General features: G+C 42.8%; 1 protein-coding gene across 1 annotated transcript in view; it reads right to left on the reverse strand.

Annotated features, from left to right (window-relative positions):
• The window catches only part of LOC121304074, a 152462-nt gene that overhangs the window by 109530 nt on the left and 24502 nt on the right, over positions 1-18430 (reverse strand). The window lies entirely within an intron of this gene.

The raw sequence follows: 18430 nt of genomic DNA on the forward strand, positions 1-18430 counted from the left end.
TGAACTTTGACTCTGTGGTGGCCCTCAGAAAAGTAAGAGAAGTCACGTCCCTGTTGGAACCAGTTAACAGTGTTTTCATAACGACAGTGCCGATCTCACATTCTAAATATGCTAATATCAGCTTCCTGTTTGTTTTTGATTTAGATTTAATGACTTGTAATAAGTGTTCGGTGGTTACATCTAATCAATTTGAGAGTGCATCTTCTCTTTATATGGCAGACCTGACTCGCTTTGTAAAGAGTGTGTGAGAAATACACTCTCAATTTGATTAACCAGTGAACACTGATAAACATGCAAAAGAGGGTTTACAGCCTCATTTTTTATTCATTGGTGAAATTCAGAAAGAATGTAAGTTATCTGACAGGAAACAACTACTGCTACCCAAAAACTCTCTAATACTTTAGTAAAATTGTGATGGGACAGAAGTCTTAAAACCTGAGAGTGGCACAGTAACATACCCAAGCATATCCCCTCACTGTTAGGAAAGGAAAGACCTACCCAAGCACAACAAGGTGCACCCAAGCTCATGATCTACTTTGACTGAAGTGGTTTATGAATCTCACCAACATTCACTCAGAAGAGCACGGAATAGGGTTCTCTGATAGTTAAAGGGCAAAGAGGCCCGTCCCTGTGCTTATCTGTGTGAGGGGTGGGAGCAGGAGGTAGAGGCTTGTGGAATCCTGTAATGACAGGCCTGCTTTGGGGTGGTCCAGGTCAGAAGGCAGTACAGAGAGCAGATGCGGTTTGCAGTTACAAGCACAGTTCAAATTTATTTTAGTAGTCTAATGATACAGTCCATAGCCTGATTTCACAGTTCCATTCTGTAATACATGTCACAGAGTCAGGTACTTCTGTTATTTATCCCGCTAGTTAACTCACAGTATTCCAGATACATCAAGGCATGTCTAGACAGCTTTCTGCCCTCCTTGCAACTCCGAGATATTCCACAGAGTACAATAGGTGGCGCTACAATACCAGTGTTACTTAAAGGATCATTTCAACCACTTTGAGTTGCCAGTATTGTTTTCATGCTGGGATGAAATGTAAAACAATCCATCCATGTAATGAAGGCACCCCACTGATTTGAAACACTAATGTCCTGGTTTCTGATTAAGAGTCCATTCATGGATAATTAGATATAACCTCTGTTTGTGGCCATTGTAAAGATGTTCCTATCCTTGCAATATACTTTGCATGCCCCCATGAGGATACTTTGAGAGCACAGTCGTGTATTTTGCTTTTGAAGTAATTTAATATGTAATAATGGCTCTGAATTTCCACTGTGGGCAAATCCAATTTTACTATGAGTTTCATTAATCACAGTGTATAAGTAACCAGCTCTTATTAAACTCACAGTAAAACCAGGAATGGATCAAACTGCAATGCAATGGGACTTGTATTTCCATCCCTTGTTGGTAGTAAATGCACATGGCTTACAGATTGCCAGTGGCCTGCACTGAAGGGTTTTTATTTGTTCATGTTGGTCATGCATTTTGGCACAGTACCTCGCCTCTGCTATTTGACATGAATCTGATACTTCATACTTTTTCAACTGATTGAAAATTCAGACATTAATTATGCCTGTGAGCACCATTCATCGATTTGTAGCACAAGGAATAATAAAAAAAAGTCACTGAATATTAAACTATAAACTCAAACGACCCATATATAGAGTCAGCACATCCTGTATGCAGTATGCTGTGCCAAGATGCAGCAACACATTTGTGTTTCACTATGTTCTCTGAGTAGCATTATGAAGAACATGACTGCAGAGCGTTCATTTTGATACATGTGAATCTGCGCTGCACAGGGTTATGCAGGGTCTGTGTTTGACAAGGCACTCTACAGGAGCTTTGCCACCCAGCCCTGTACAGAATAGAGTGTCCTGTCTCGAATCAAACAATCATTAAAATTAATGCATTTAGTGGTCTGGCTGAATGGAGGGCCCCCTGGCTATTTGCTGGTGAGTCACTTCAGAATAGTTAGTGACCCCAATGAAAAGACTCCCACCACCCATTGCATCACAGTTTAATTTCAATGATGCACAAACCAGGTGTTCATTTGTGACGGATCACACCGGATCCCACATCCACTATCTTTTTTTGTCTGACAGGTGAGATTTGTACAGTTTGCTCACTCACTCACTCACTCACTCACTCACTCACTCACTCACTCACTCACTGTGCGTGAGTCACTGATCAGTGAGGTAGTGAGTGATTGGGTGTCACTCACTCACTCACTCACTAACTCACTCACTCACTCACTCACTACCCACTCACTCACTCACTCACTACCCACTCGTTTGTTTTCTCATAGATTTATTCAACGTAGTAACTGTAGGATTTAAAAACCTCCATGCTCGGTTATATTTAGAGCATAATTCTAAGCAAGCTGCTTCGTTTCCGGAGCTACCTACAAGCTAATGTTCCCGACAGGTACATTATAGCCTGGAGCCCTGTGATGATGATGATGATTATTATTATTATTATTATTATTATTATTATTATTATTATTATTAGTGTTTTCCAGCTGATAGCTCAGACAGAGGCTTTGCAGAACACAGCACCCACATGCAGTGCTGTTTACACCAGCAGGTAAATGTTGTGACAGGGATGTATTGTGAGAATTGTGCGAATGATCATTTTCACACTGCGATTATCACTACCTAGTTTCTTATTGCTGCACCTCCTGTGAACGGAACGCTAGCCACTACACGAGGCAAAGCTGATCCACTGCGCTGCGTGCTTTCTTAAAGATGCCTTGGTGCTGTGCTGTGCAGTAGCAGCGGTTACTCAGCGTTGTAATGACATGTCTGTTTCAAGACTGTCTGTTTCAGGTTCTTAATTGAAATGTCATGAAACCTGGTAACTGTGCATCATGTTTCTGAGGCTTTGTCTCATAATGTTATAGCTTTCAGTTTATTATTATTATTATTATTATTATTATTATTATTATTAGCAGTAGCAGTAGCGGCAGCAGTAGTAGTGGTAATATTGTTATTATTGTTTCTGATCATCTGCATTCCACTGTGCCTGGGATTCAAAGGGAAACCATGAGAGCAAGCAAGTCTGATGCCAATCAAATGTTACATCCTGTCTACAGAACCTGAGTCAGCTGGGAAAAAATACGTTCCTCTGAAGGATGAAGTTATTTATTCTGGTATTTCAGGCACTAGTCAGAAATAAACACAGTATTGTTTGATACAAATCAGTAACCGTTAATCATCTCTGAGTCAACCAGTGACCCCACACGCACCATGCTGTGGTACTGGTAGATAGAGCAGATCCAGGTTAGCCCTAAACTGAACACAGCACACACAGCACCCCCACACTCATGCACACTGCAACAAGGATGGGACAGGGCCACTTGTTCATTAAAACATCGTGGTGTTGGAAGATGCCCTAAAGGCTGTATATCCACAAGCTATCCCCAGGCAGTGACTTGCTGTCTGTCCTGCAGGCAACTGTGCAAACAAGTGATCAGCACTCTCTGTGCTGCTGTTCAAAGGGCAAGCACAGCTTTGCAATGTGTTCTCTCATCATTCGATACAGAGACTCGCCATGCGATGTCCTGGAAACTCATCACTCAGGGGGAGTCTGAGTTCATTACAGAGCAGTGGAGCAGAGCTGCCTTATAGGTAGAGGGTCTGACTGTGTCTGTCGCTCTCTCTCTCTCTCTCTCTCTCTCTCTCTCTCTCTCTCTCTCTCTCTCTCTCTGCACAGTACGTGAGGGGGGTTGTCAGATCTGTACAGTGTGTGAGGGGTTGATCTGTACAGTGTGTGAGGGGTTGTCAGATCTGTACAGTGTGAGGGGGGTTGATCAGTACAGTGCGTGAGGGGTTGATCTGTACAGTGTGTGAGGGGTTGATCTGTACAGTGTGTGAGGGGTTGATCTGTACAGTGTGTGAGGGGTTGATCTGTACAGTGTGTGAGGGGTTGATCTGTACAGTGTGTGAGGGGTTGATCTGTACAGTGTGTGAGGGGTTGTCAGATCTGTACAGTGTGTGAGGGGTTGATCTGTACAGTGTGTGAGGGGTTGATCTGTACAGTGTGTGAGGGGTTGATCTGTACAGTCTGTACAGATCTGTACAGTGTGTGAGGGGTTGATCTGTACAGTGTGTGAGGGGTTGTCAGATCTGTACAGTGTGTGAGGGGTTGATCTGTACAGTGTGTGAGGGGTTGTCAGATCTGTACAGTGTGTGAGGGGTTGATCTGTACAGTGTGTGAGGGGTTGATCTGTACAGTGTGTGAGGGGTTGATCTGTACAGTGTGTGAGGGGTTGTCAGATCTGTACAGCGTGTGAGGGGTTGATCTGTACAGTGTGTGAGGGGTTGATCAGATCTGTACAGTGTGTGAGGGGTTGATCTGTACAGTGTGTGAGGGGTTGATCTGTACAGTGTGTGAGGGGTTGATCTGTACAGTGTGTGTACAGGGGTTGATCTGTACAGTGTGTGAGGGGTTGATCTGGGGTTGATCTGTACAGTGTGTGAGGGGTTGATCTGTACAGTGTGTGAGGGGTTGATCTGTACAGTGTGTGAGGGGTTGATCTGTACAGTGTGTGAGGGGTTGTCATCAGATCTGTACAGTGTGTGAGGGGTTGATCTGTACAGTGTGTGAGGGGTTGATCTGTACAGTGTGTGAGGGGTTGATCTGTACAGTGTGTGAGGGGTTGATCTGTACAGTGTGTGAGGGGTTGATCTGTACAGTGTGTGAGGGGTTGATCTGTACAGTGTGTGAGGGGTTGTTCTGTACAGTGTGTGAGGGGTTGATCTGTACAGTGTGTGAGGGGTTGATCTGTACAGTGTGTGAGGGGTTGATCTGTACAGTGTGTGAGGGGTTGATCTGTACAGTGTGTGAGGGGTTGATCTGTACAGTGTGTGAGGGGTTGATCTGTACAGTGTGTGAGGGGTTGATCTGTACAGTGTGTGAGGGGTTGATCTGTACAGTGTGTGAGGGGTTGTGAGGGGTTGATCTGTATCTGTGAGGGGTTGTGTGTGTGAGGGGTTGATCTGTACAGTGTGTGAGGGGTTGTCAGATCTGTACAGTGTGTGAGGGGTTGATCTGTACAGTGTGTGAGGGGTTGATCTGTACAGTGTGTGAGGGGTTGATCTGTACAGTGTGTGAGGGGTTGATCTGTACAGGTTGATGTGTGTGAGGGGTTGATCTGTACAGTGTGTGAGGGGTTGATCTGTACAGTGTGTGAGGGGTTGATCTGTACAGTGTGTGAGGGGTTGATCTGTACAGTGTGTGAGGGGTTGATCTGTACAGTGTGTGAGGGGTTGATCTGTACAGTGTGTGAGGGGTTGATCTGTACAGTGTGTGAGGGGTTGTCAGATCTGTACAGTGTGTGAGGGGTTGATCTGTACAGTGTGTGAGGGGTTGATCTGTACAGTGTGTGAGGGGTTGATCTGTACAGTGTGATCTGTAGGGGTTGTCAGATCTGTACAGTGTGTGAGGGGTTGATCTGTACAGTGTGTGAGGGGTTGATCTGTACAGTGTGTGAGGGGTTGATCTGTACAGTGTGTGAGGGGTTGTCAGATCTGTACAGTGTGTGAGGGGTTGATGTGTGAGGGGTTGATCAGATCTGTACAGTGTGTGAGGGGTTGATCTGTACAGTGTGTGAGGGGTTGTCAGATCTGTACAGTGTGTGAGGGGTTGATCTGTACAGTGTGTGAGGGGTTGATCTGTACAGTGTGTGAGGGGTTGATCTGTACAGTGTGTGAGGGGTTGATCTGTACAGTGTGTGAGGGGTTGATCTGTACAGTGTGTGAGGGGTTGATCTGTACAGTGTGTGAGGGGTTGATCTGTACAGTGTGTGAGGGGTTGATCTGTACAGTGTGTGAGGGGTTGTCAGATCTGTACAGTGTGTGAGGGGTTGATCTGTACAGTGTGTGAGGGGTTGATCTGTACAGTGTGTGAGGGGTTGATCTGTACAGTGTGTGAGGGGTTGATCTGTACAGTGTGTGAGGGGTTGATCTGTACAGTGTGTGAGGGGTTGATCTGTACAGTGTGTGAGGGGTTGATCTGTACAGTGTGTGAGGGTTGTTGTACAGATCTGTACAGTGTGTGAGGGGTTGATCTGTACAGTGTGTGAGGGGTTGATCTGTACAGTGTGTGAGGGGTTGATCTGTACAGTGTGTGAGGGGTTGATCTGTACAGTGTGTGAGGGGTTGATCTGTACAGTGTGTGAGGGGTTGATCTGTACAGTGTGTGAGGGGTTGATCTGTACAGTGTGTGAGGGGTTGATCTGTACAGTGTGTGAGGGGTTGATCTGTACAGTGTGTGAGGGGTTGAGATCTGTACAGTGTGTGAGGGGTTGATCTGTACAGTGTGTGAGGGGTTGATCTGTACAGTGTGTGAGGGGTTGATCTGTACAGTGTGTGAGGGGTTGATCTGTACAGTGTGTGAGGGGTTGTCAGATCTGTACAGTGTGTGAGGGGTTGATCTGTACAGTGTGTGAGGGGTTGTCAGATCTGTACAGTGTGTGAGGGGTTGATCTGTACAGTGTGTGAGGGGTTGATCTGTACAGTGTGTGAGGGGTTGTCAGATCTGTACAGTGTGTGAGGGGTTGATCTGTACAGTGTGTGAGGGGTTGATCTGTACAGTGTGTGAGGGGTTGATCTGTACAGTGTGTGAGGGGTTGATCTGTACAGTGTGTGAGGGGTTGTCAGATCTGTACAGTGTGTGAGGGGTTGATCTGTACAGTGTGTGAGGGGTTGTCAGATCTGTACAGTGTGTGAGGGGTTGATCTGTACAGTGTGTGAGGGGTTGATCTGTACAGTGTGTGAGGGGTTGATCTGTACAGTGTGTGAGGGGTTGATCTGTACAGTGTGTGAGGGGTTATCAGATCTGTACAGTGTGTGAGGGGTCTGTACAGTGTGTGAGGGGTTGAGATCTGTACAGTGTGTGAGGGGTTGATCTGTACAGTGTGTGAGGGGTTGTCAGATCTGTACAGTGTGTGAGGGGTTGATCTGTACAGTGTGTGAGGGGTTGATCAGATCTGTACAGTGTGTGAGGGGTTGATCTGTACAGTGTGTGAGGGGTTGATCTGTACAGTGTGTGAGGGGTTGATCTGTACAGTGTGTGAGGGGTTGATCTGTACAGTGTGTGAGGGGTTGATCTGTACAGTGTGTGAGGGGTTGTCAGATCTGTACAGAGGGGTTGTTTGATCTGTACAGTGTGTGAGGGGTTGATCTGTACAGTGTGTGAGGGGTTGATCTGTACAGTGTGTGAGGGGTTGATCTGTACAGTGTGTGAGGGGTTGTCAGATCTGTACAGTGTGTGAGGGGTTGATCTGTACAGTGTGTGAGGTGTGTTGATCTGTACAGTGTGTGGGGGGTTGATCTGTACAGTGTGTGAGGGGTTGATCTGTACAGTGTGTGAGGGGTTGATCTGTACAGTGTGTGAGGGGTTGATCTGTACAGTGTGTGAGTACAGTGTGTGAGGGGTTGATCTGTACAGTGTGTGAGGGGTTGATCTGTACAGTGTGTGAGGGGTTGATCTGTACAGTGTGTGAGGGGTTGATCTGTACAGTGTGTGAGGGGTTGATCTGTACAGTGTGTGAGGGGTTGATCTGTACAGTGTGTGAGGGGTTGATCTGTACAGTGTGTGAGGGGTTGATCTGTACAGTGTGTGAGGGGTTGATCTGTACAGTGTGTGAGGGGTTGATCTGTACAGTGTGTGAGGGGTTGGGGGTGAGGGGTGATCTGTACAGTGTGTGAGGGGTTGATCTGTACAGTGTGTGAGGGGTTGATCTGTACAGTGTGTGAGGGGTTGATCTGTACAGTGTGTGAGGGGTTGTCAGATTGTGTGAGGGGTTGATCTGTACAGTGTGTGAGGGGTTGATCTGTACAGTGTGTGAGGGGTTGATCTGTACAGTGTGTGAGGGGTTGATCTGTACAGTGTGTGAGGGGTTGATCTGTACAGTGTGTGAGGGGTTGATCTGTACAGTGTGTGAGGGGTTGATCTGTACAGTGTGTGAGGGGTTGATCTGTACAGTGTGTGAGGGGTTGATCTGTACAGTGTGTGAGGGGTTGATCTGTACAGTGTGTGAGGGGTTGATCTGTACAGTGTGTGAGGGGTTGATCTGTACAGTGTGTGAGGGGTTGATCTGTACAGTGTGTGAGGGGTTGATCTGTACAGTGTGTGAGGGGTTGATCTGTACAGTGTGTGAGGGGTTGATCTGTACAGTGTGTGAGGGGTTGATCTGTACAGTGTGTGAGGGGTTGATCTGTACAGTGTGTGAGGGGTTGATCTGTACAGTGTGTGAGGGGTTGATCTGTACAGTGTGTGAGGGGTTGATCTGTACAGTGTGTGAGGGGTTGATCTGTACAGTGTGTGAGGGGTTGTACAGTGTGTGAGGGGTTGATCTGTACAGTGTGTGAGGGGTTGATCTGTACAGTGTGTGAGGGGTTGATCTGTACAGTGTGTGAGGGGTTGATCTGTACAGTGTGTGAGGGGTTGATCTGTACAGTGTGTGAGGGGTTGATCTGTACAGTGTGTGAGGGGTTGATCTGTACAGTGTGTGAGGGGTTGATCTGTATCTGTACAGTGTGTGAGGGGTTGATCTGTACAGTGTGTGAGGGGTTGATCTGTACAGTGTGTGAGGGGTTGATCTGTACAGTGTGTGAGGGGTTGATCTGTACAGTGTGTGAGGGGTTGATCTGTACAGTGTGTGAGGGGTTGATCTGTACAGTGTGTGAGGGGTTGATCTGTACAGTGTGTGAGGGGTTGATCTGTACAGTGTGTGAGGGGTTGATCTGTACAGTGTGTGAGGGGTTGATCTGTACAGTGTGTGAGGGGTTGATCTGTACAGTGTGTGAGGGGTTGATCTGTACAGTGGGGTTGTCAGATCTGTACAGTGTGTGAGGGGTTGATCTGTACAGTGTGTGAGGGGTTGATCTGTACAGTGTGTGAGGGGTTGATCTGTACAGTGTGTGAGGGGTTGATCTGTACAGTGTGTGAGGGGTTGATCTGTACAGTGTGTGAGGGGTTGATCTGTACAGTGTGTGAGGGGTTGATCTGTACAGTGTGTGAGGGGTTGATCTGTACAGTGTGTGAGGGGTTGATCTGTACAGTGTGTTAGGGGTTGATTTGTACAGTGTGTGAGGGGTTGATCTGTACAGTGTGTTAGGGGTTGATTTGTACAGTGTGTGAGGGTTGATCTGTACAGTGTGTGGGGGGTTGTAAGATCCTGCTTTTCCTAATGCATTCTTATTATTGTTTACAGAGTTAATGTGTATCAATTATGCATGTCTGAAAATATTCGAGTCAAACATTGCTGCACATGAATTTGAAGACAAAAAGCCACATCAGTGTTCTCCATAAATTACATAGTTTATAAATATTAGAAATTATTATCATAACGCTTTTTGCCTTGCACTGATTTTTGCACCCAAAGTTTCTGAAATGGCAAGTGATGTGTGGGACTAGGGATTAACATTAAGAAACAGGCTCACCAAAGTGCTGCTTCAGATTTTGGTAAGCGAGTCAGAATCCGGATACAGAATTCCATGGTGTGCTTCACGCTCTTCAAACATGGGTAAGTCTCAGTGAACTCCACACCCCATGGGGATGCCATTTAGTGTTGACTTATCCGAGGTGTTGAGTTAAACACAGATGCACATGAGCCATGTCATCAACATGCATATAATGCAACTGAGCCATGGTATCAACGTGCATATAGTGCACATGAGCCATGTCATCAACATGCATATAATGCAACTGAGCCATGGTATCAACGTGCATATAGTGCACATGGGCCATGGTATCAACATGCATATAATGCTGTTGCAAGTAAAGCTGAATCAGCCAGGCTGGTCAGTAAAACATTGATTCCCTTTGTATGGAGAATCTCAGTAGCAAAGGCTCATGGTTCATCAACTGATTCAGATTCAGTTGTATTGTGTCTGCCAACTGATGATGTGAGGCAGAACAATAATTGGATACCAGAAAATATGAATATCAGTGAGTTTTGGCCTTCTTCAGTATTCTGGATGGAAGGCATACCTTGCAAAGTGACCTTGCGTGAGCAGAAAGAAATGTATAGTAACAATGTGTACAGATCCAGAACTATTGTACATGGTACAGAAGTAACCCTGACAGATACATTTAAACATAATCCTCTTGTTAATTGTGCATGTAATATGTGCCAAAGCAAGTCATCAGTGACTGGGCCCAGACTTTGTCCGTCATGCAGTCATTTGGCTAAACACTGTAGAATCTTGTTTGAATGCAATGATTCTGCAGGAGTTTCTTTCTCTCATTTAAATGTAAACCCAAAAGATATTAAGAGGATTGAATGCATGAGTTGTGAAGGAGGTCACTTAGTTAAATGGGCATATCTAGGTAAATTGGAATGTGTAGAAGGTGTCCCAGCTAAACGTGTCCAAGTATCTTGTAGGTACGAGGTGAGGAAGATGACGTCTCATACCTGTGATGCTAAACTTTGGATAAAGAGACCTGTGATGGTATTTTCAGAACCAACCAGAACTGAACCAGGTACAGAAGTTGAATCCTGCTGGGAACGTGGGGATATGCTGGTTATGGACTAGGCAATTTCAAATATGGAATGAACTTTGATATAAAAATAAATTGTTAGAGGATTTTTGGAAGGAGGTATAAAGAGGGAGTATCCTTGTACGACTAGTAGATGGCTCTGTTGTTCCATGAACTAGGTCAGTCTACACATGTTTTTAATTAAGTACTTAGTAAAATGGGAATTTCTAAGAAAATATATAATGAACGATTTACCACTTGTATATCTTATCTTTAGAAAGCATGACACTTGATAAAAAGCACCATTCCGGCTAAAACGTGAACGTTAATCTTCAAATTTATGTTCCAACAAAATAAGATAAGAAAGGGATTCTTTACCACAATAAATTAATATTAATCCTTGAACAACCAAAGTCTTAAGAAAAAAAACTGTCTCGGCTGGATTTTGTATGAACAAAGAACAGGGTCAAGCCTAGTTCAGTCATTATAAAAATATAAGAATCGAATGCAGTTATATTAGTTGATGTTTGGATTTAAATCTTAGAGGGAATCACCAAAGAAATAAAGTGATATTATAAATTCTAGGAGCAACTGTTAAACTGAAGTAAATTAATTGAAAGATTATCTTATAATGAAACAGGTTCAGTGCTAATTGATACTGTTTATAGTTCATAATAGTTAAAGAACAGTAATTAGACACAAAGGTATTATAAATTAATAAAATAAATGATTAACCTTCCCTTTTTAGACAACATGATATTTGAAACTAAAAATAATTATTTGATTTCATAAGATTAATAATATGTTTTAAGTATTTGCTATAATAGAAAACATATTATTTAAAACTGACAAGCATTATTGCTTGTTCATGACTTAACAGTACTGATAAAAGTACTGTACATTAAAAGCTGGAACAGTATTCGATTTAATTAAATGGGAAAGTGGTACCGTTTTATTTTTTTATTTTATTCTATTGAACAGCAAGACCTCTAGACATTATGATATCCATTGAATTATAGAATATAAAAGGTGTTGTGTTGTGTTTTTGTGTTAAGTTTGTAATGATATACTATAATGCACCTTGTTGTTAATCCACTATACTATTGTCTAATGATGGTAGAAGGAGTCCTTATAATGTGGTTCTTTGAAACTGCTGCATTGAAAAAGGGGGCCTCTCTCCTTATCCAAAAAGGAGGAATGTCCTTGGGTTCCACTTCAGCGAAGCTGCAAGTCTTATAGATTTGGAAATTTAAGGTTTATGGAGTTAGTGGTTTAGCACAGATAAGAATATATCTAGAAATAATATGCAAGAATTGTGGCTTAACAGACATTCATAGGTCATAAATCTAAAAAGTGTTTGCACAGACTCTGGCTTTGTAAAAAGCAAGAAACTGTGGAAAACTGCTTGGAATAGCACATTCAAAAGTCAGGTACAGGTCAGAGCCTGGTTAGTACAATTTTTAAGGGATAAATAATTCTAATGAAAACTATTACCACTTAAACTTAGTGAAACTAATTGACTTAAATACTGCATGAGACAATATTTTGTCAAATACTCTGTTAGACATTGGTATATGCAATTAAAACTGACTCATTAATAAAATGATGAAACAATATGAGGTTAAAAGAAACACATACCTTTAATTTAGTAAAATATAATCAATTAGAAGATGATGTCACATTTTAAGAACATCTCTCATATATAACACATATAAAAATAGTGTTTTGCATGCACATATAACAGTAGTGTTTTTATATTATATTATAAACCAAGATCCTGGGAACATTGGTTCACTTAACTTCTCAGATAAAGGAGGGGCTCGGAGGAAAACAAGGAATGAGATCTTAAGAGTTGAAACACATGGGAAGTTTTGAATTTATTTGAGTACATGACACCTATTAATTCTGAAAAGTTAGTCCGGATCTTTTGAAAAACTATTATGTGTAAAATGGATAACAACTGTCTCACTGATTAATGATTGGATTTAATTGAGGCGTCCCATGTATTCCAATGGGATGAAAAACCTATATAACTCCTAGGTAAATTATAATGGATTACCACACTTATCACAGACAGGGTAAGGTGGTCCATCTTCTGCAAACCAAAACACAATTGAGCTGAATGAACTCAGTTTAATTTGCCTGGTGAAGACAGTCCTATCCTTTTACAATCTATATTCAAGGGTAAGCATTAATCAATTATTATTTAAATAATAGCCTGGAAACCTTTTTTTTTTTTTTGTAAGTTTAGTTTTGTTGTCTTTCTATTTGTGTTTGAAGATTTTTTATTTTGCCCTTGTGCCCTTTTATTTTTGTGTATTTATAATAAAATAATTATTTTTTTGAACTGCAGTCTGTCTCTGGGCCTCTATTCACTCGCCAGCCTGCCACAAGACCATTGGGTACTTTAAGTGACGTGTTCTTGGCCTGCTTGTCGTCCTTGAATACATACATGTATACATGTATTAAAGTGTTAACGTTGATATCTGTTAAGACTGGACTGCCCAGCGTGTCTGTCAGCTGGGGATACAAAGCAGCCTGTAACTACTCTATCAGATATTTAACCATTAATAAACCGAAGGAGTACTGATCATACTCTGATTCCTAAAAAAAAACTTTAAATACATGAGTCTGTCAATTTCTTGGGAGCTATATTAGTCATCTGGATATATTGCGGGTCCAGTGCAGAACAATACCCCACTAGGAGTAGTATCATCTCTGTCCTCCTAACGTCTCCCCTGAGACAAGAGTATATGCTGAGCGATATGGAAAGAGTACGTAAAGAAATCTGAACCCACGGATTTCGTGACAATGCACATGAGCCATGGCATCAACATGCATATAATGCACATGAGCCATGGCATCAACATGCATATAATGCACATGAGCCATGGCATCAACATGCATGTAAGTAACAGAACTCACACATTTACAGTATTACAGTATTATAAGTTTATTTTTAGTTAAATCTCCTTATGAAAACTGTTGAAAGAACTGCAGTGAATGAATTATACAGTACAAACTCAGTACAGTTCGATTGAAATATGAATTCATATAATAACGACAGCGTTATTCTTATGAAAACAATCCAACCACAAACTGCACACACTGTTGACTATACTTTCAGTTATTGGCTTGTACTGTCAAATTTGGCAGCTTAAATAGCACAAGTTAACAAACATACATTATACAGAATTAACTCGGTGAACAAAAGCAGTAATAAACAACTTACAGTTTCACACAGGAATCAAGCATTGTCGATTGTTCCGCATGCAAAAACATGCGCTTTGAAAGTTCAGCTGATAAACTCGTCACCCCGAATAACCGGAGCTTTTAAAGCAAATTGAATGAGAACTATAATGTACCGTTTCTCACTGACTGTGAACTGATACTGTAAGCAGCTGCACAGGTAGCTGAGAATGAATGAACGAACGATCGTTTGCAGTCAGAGGTCAGTCACGTGAGTTACTTTTTAATAGTTTTTGTCCCTTCGGTACCGGTGCTGAGTGTCGAGTTACGAGTAAAGAGTGGTGTCGAATTAAAAAATCAATTATATATATGGATAGATAGATAGATGTTAACAGTAAAGAGCGACCAATGTTCAGACAGAAATGACTTCTGTTAAAATACATCATTTTTTATTTTTATTACAATGTTAAAGGCACATCTGATGCGGACGCACGCGTATTCTACACTTGTTAAAAACTCAAGTCTTTGTGTTTCTTTTTTTTATAATAGGAAATGTTCTAATTTGATTGAAAATTGTGTCTTTTTGTTTAACTCTGATGCTCAACAGTGTTTTTAGTTACTTGATCTGTTAAAAAAAAAAGTTTGTTCTTTATTTTGAAAAATAAAACGTCAATGCATCGATCACTATGTAACACAATTTTTGTTCCTGGGTAGTAAGTGTTATTTCCTAATTGCTTATGCCTCAAAAGTATAGAAAATGACTATTATTCCCCACAAACTTTGCTTTTGTGACCAGGACAGTGATATTTCAAAATATCACTATTTCCAATGAGAAAACGGGCGAATTTGTGTCTTTTCGTTCACATAAAGTCAGAAAAAAACAACATACGAACCCAAATTAACATGTCACTGCTTATACTAAAGTTAATAGCAAAAATAATCACTGCTTTACAGACCAGCACACGCCTAATAATCACTGCTTTACAGACCAGCACACGCCTAATAATACACAGACCAGCACACGCCTTAATCACTGCTTTACAGACCAGCACACGCCTAATAATCACTGCTTTACAGACCAGCACACGCCTAATAATCACTGCTTTACAGACCAGCACACGCCTAATAATCACTGCTTTACAGACCAGCACACGCCTAATAATCACTGCTTTACAGACCAGCACACGCCTAATAATCACTGCTTTACAGACCAGCACACGCCTAATAATCACTGCTTTACAGACCAGCACACGCCTAATAATCACTGCTTTACAGACCAGCACACGCCTAATAATCACTGCTTTACAGACCAGCACACGCCTAATAATCACTGCTTTACAGACCAGCACAGCCTAATAATCACTGCTTTACAGACCAGCACACTGCTTTACAGACCAGCACACGCCTAATAATCACTGCTTTACAGACCAGCACACGCCTAATAATCACTGCTTTACAGACCAGCACACGCCTAATAATCACTGCTTTACAGACCAGCACACGCCTAATAATCACTGCTTTACAGACCAGCACACGCCTAATAATCACTGCTTTACAGACCAGCACACGCCTAATAATCACTGCTTTACAGACCAGCACACGCCTAATAATCACTGCTTTACAGACCAGCACACGCCTAATAATCACTGCTTTACAGACCAGCACACGCCTAATAATCACTGCTTTACAGACCAGCACACGCCTAATAATCACTGCTTTACAGACCAGCACACGCCTAATAATCACTGCTTTACAGACCAGCACAATAATCGCCTAATAATCACTGCTTTACAGACCAGCACACGCCTAATAATCACTGCTTTACAGACCAGCACAATAATCACTGCTTTACAGACCAGCACACGCCTAATAATCACTGCTTTACAGACCAGCACACGCCTAATAATCACTGCTTTACAGACCAGCACACGCCTAATAATCACTGCTTTACAGACCAGCACACGCCTAATAATCACTGCTTTACAGACCAGCACACGCCTAATAATCACTGCTTTACAGACCAGCACACGCCTAATAATCACTGCTTTACAGACCAGCACACGCCTAATAATCACTGCTTTACAGACCAGCACACGCCTAATAATCACTGCTTTACAGACCAGCACACGCCTAATAATCACTGCTTTACAGACCAGCACACGCCTAATAATCACTGCTTTACAGACCAGCACACGCCTAATAATCACTGCTTTACAGACCAGCACACGCCTAATAATCACTGCTTTACAGACCAGCACACGCCTAATAATCACTGCTTTACAGACCAGCACACGCCTAATAATCACTGCTTTACAGACCAGCACACGCCTAATAATCACTGCTTTACAGACCAGCACACGCCTAATAATCACTGCTTTACAGACCAGCACACGCCTAATAATCACTGCTTTACAGACCAGCACACGCCTAATAATCACTGCTTTACAGACCAGCACACGCCTAATAATCACTGCTTTACAGACCAGCACACGCCTAATAATCACTGCTTTACAGACCAGCACACGCCTAATAATCACTGCTTTACAGACCAGCACACGCCTAATAATCACTGCTTTACAGACCAGCACACGCCTAATAATCACTGCTTTACAGACCAGCACACGCCTAATAATCACTGCTTTACAGACCAGCACACGCCTAATAATCACTGCTTTACAGACCAGCACACGCCTAATAATCACTGCTTTACAGACCAGCACACGCCTAATAATCACTGCTTTACAGACCAGCACACGCCTAATAATCACTGCTTTACAGACCAGCACACGCCTAATAATCACTGCTTTACAGACCAGCACACGCCTAATAATCACTGCTTTACAGACCAGCACACGCCTAATAATCACTGCTTTACAGACCAGCACACGCCTAATAATCACTGCTTTACAGACCAGCACACGCCTAATAATCACTGCTTTACAGACCAGCACACGCCTAATAATCACTGCTTTACAGACCAGCACACGCCTAATAATCACTGCTTTACAGACCAGCACACGCCTAATAATCACTGCTTTACAGACCAGCACACGCCTAATAATCACTGCTTTACAGACCAGCACACGCCTAATAATCACTGCTTTACAGACCAGCACACGCCTAATAATCACTGCTTTACAGACCAGCACACGCCTAATAATCACTGCTTTACAGACCAGCACACGCCTAATAATCACTGCTTTACAGACCAGCACACGCCTAATAATCACTGCTTTACAGACCAGCACACGCCTAATAATCACTGCTTTACAGACCAGCACACGCCTAATAATCACTGCTTTACAGACCAGCACACGCCTAATAATCACTGCTTTACAGACCAGCACACGCCTAATAATCACTGCTTTACAGACCAGCACGCGCCTAATAATCACTGCTTTACAGACCAGCACACGCCTAATAATCACTGCTTTACAGACCAGCACACGCCTAATAATCACTGCTTTACAGACCAGCACACGCCTAATAATCACTGCTTTACAGACCAGCACACGCCTAATAATCACTGCTTTACAGACCAGCACGCGCCTAATAATCACTGCTTTACAGACCAGCACACGCCTAATAATCACTGCTTTACAGACCAGCACACGCCTAATAATCACTGCTTTACAGACCAGCACACGCCTAATAATCACTGCTTTACAGACCAGCACACGCCTAATAATCACTGCTTTACAGACCAGCACACGCCTAATAATCACTGCTTTACAGACCAGCACACGCCTAATAATCACTGCTTTACAGACCAGCACACGCCTAATAATCACTGCTTTACAGACCAGCACACGCCTAATAATCACTGCTTTACAGACCAGCACACGCCTAATAATCACTGCTTTACAGACCAGCACACGCCTAATAATCACTGCTTTACAGACCAGCACACGCCTAATAATCACACTGCTTTACAGACCAGCACACGCCTAATAATCACTGCTTTACAGACCAGCACACGCCTAATAATCACTGCTTTACAGACCAGCACACGCCTAATAATCACTGCTTTACAGACCAGCACACGCCTAATAATCACTGCTTTACAGACCAGCACACGCCTAATAATCACTGCTTTACAGACCAGCACACGCCTAATAATCACTGCTTTACAGACCAGCACACGCCTAATAATCACTGCTTTACAGACCAGCACACGCCTAATAATCACTGCTTTACAGACCAGCACACGCCTAATAATCACTGCTTTACAGACCAGCACACGCCTAATAATCACTGCTTTACAGACCAGCACACGCCTAATAATCACTGCTTTACAGACCAGCACACGCCTAATAATCACTGCTTTACAGACCAGCACACGCCTAATAATCACTGCTTTACAGACCAGCACACGCCTAATAATCACTGCTTTACAGACCAGCACACGCCTAATAATCACTGCTTTACAGACCAGCACACGCCTAATAATCACTGCTTTACAGACCAGCACACGCCTAATAATCACTGCTTTACAGACCAGCACACGCCTAATAATCACTGCTTTACAGACCAGCACACGCCTAATAATCACTGCTTTACAGACCAGCACACGCCTAATAATCACTGCTTTACAGACCAGCACACGCCTAATAATCACTGCTTTACAGACCAGCACACGCCTAATAATCACTGCTTTACAGACCAGCACACGCCTAATAATCACTGCTTTACAGACCAGCACACGCCTAATAATCACTGCTTTACAGACCAGCACACGCCTAATA

The sequence above is a fragment of the Polyodon spathula genome, chromosome 1 (genome assembly GCF_017654505.1).
Source record: "Polyodon spathula isolate WHYD16114869_AA chromosome 1, ASM1765450v1, whole genome shotgun sequence".
Classification (NCBI taxonomy): Eukaryota; Metazoa; Chordata; class Actinopteri; order Acipenseriformes; family Polyodontidae; genus Polyodon; species Polyodon spathula.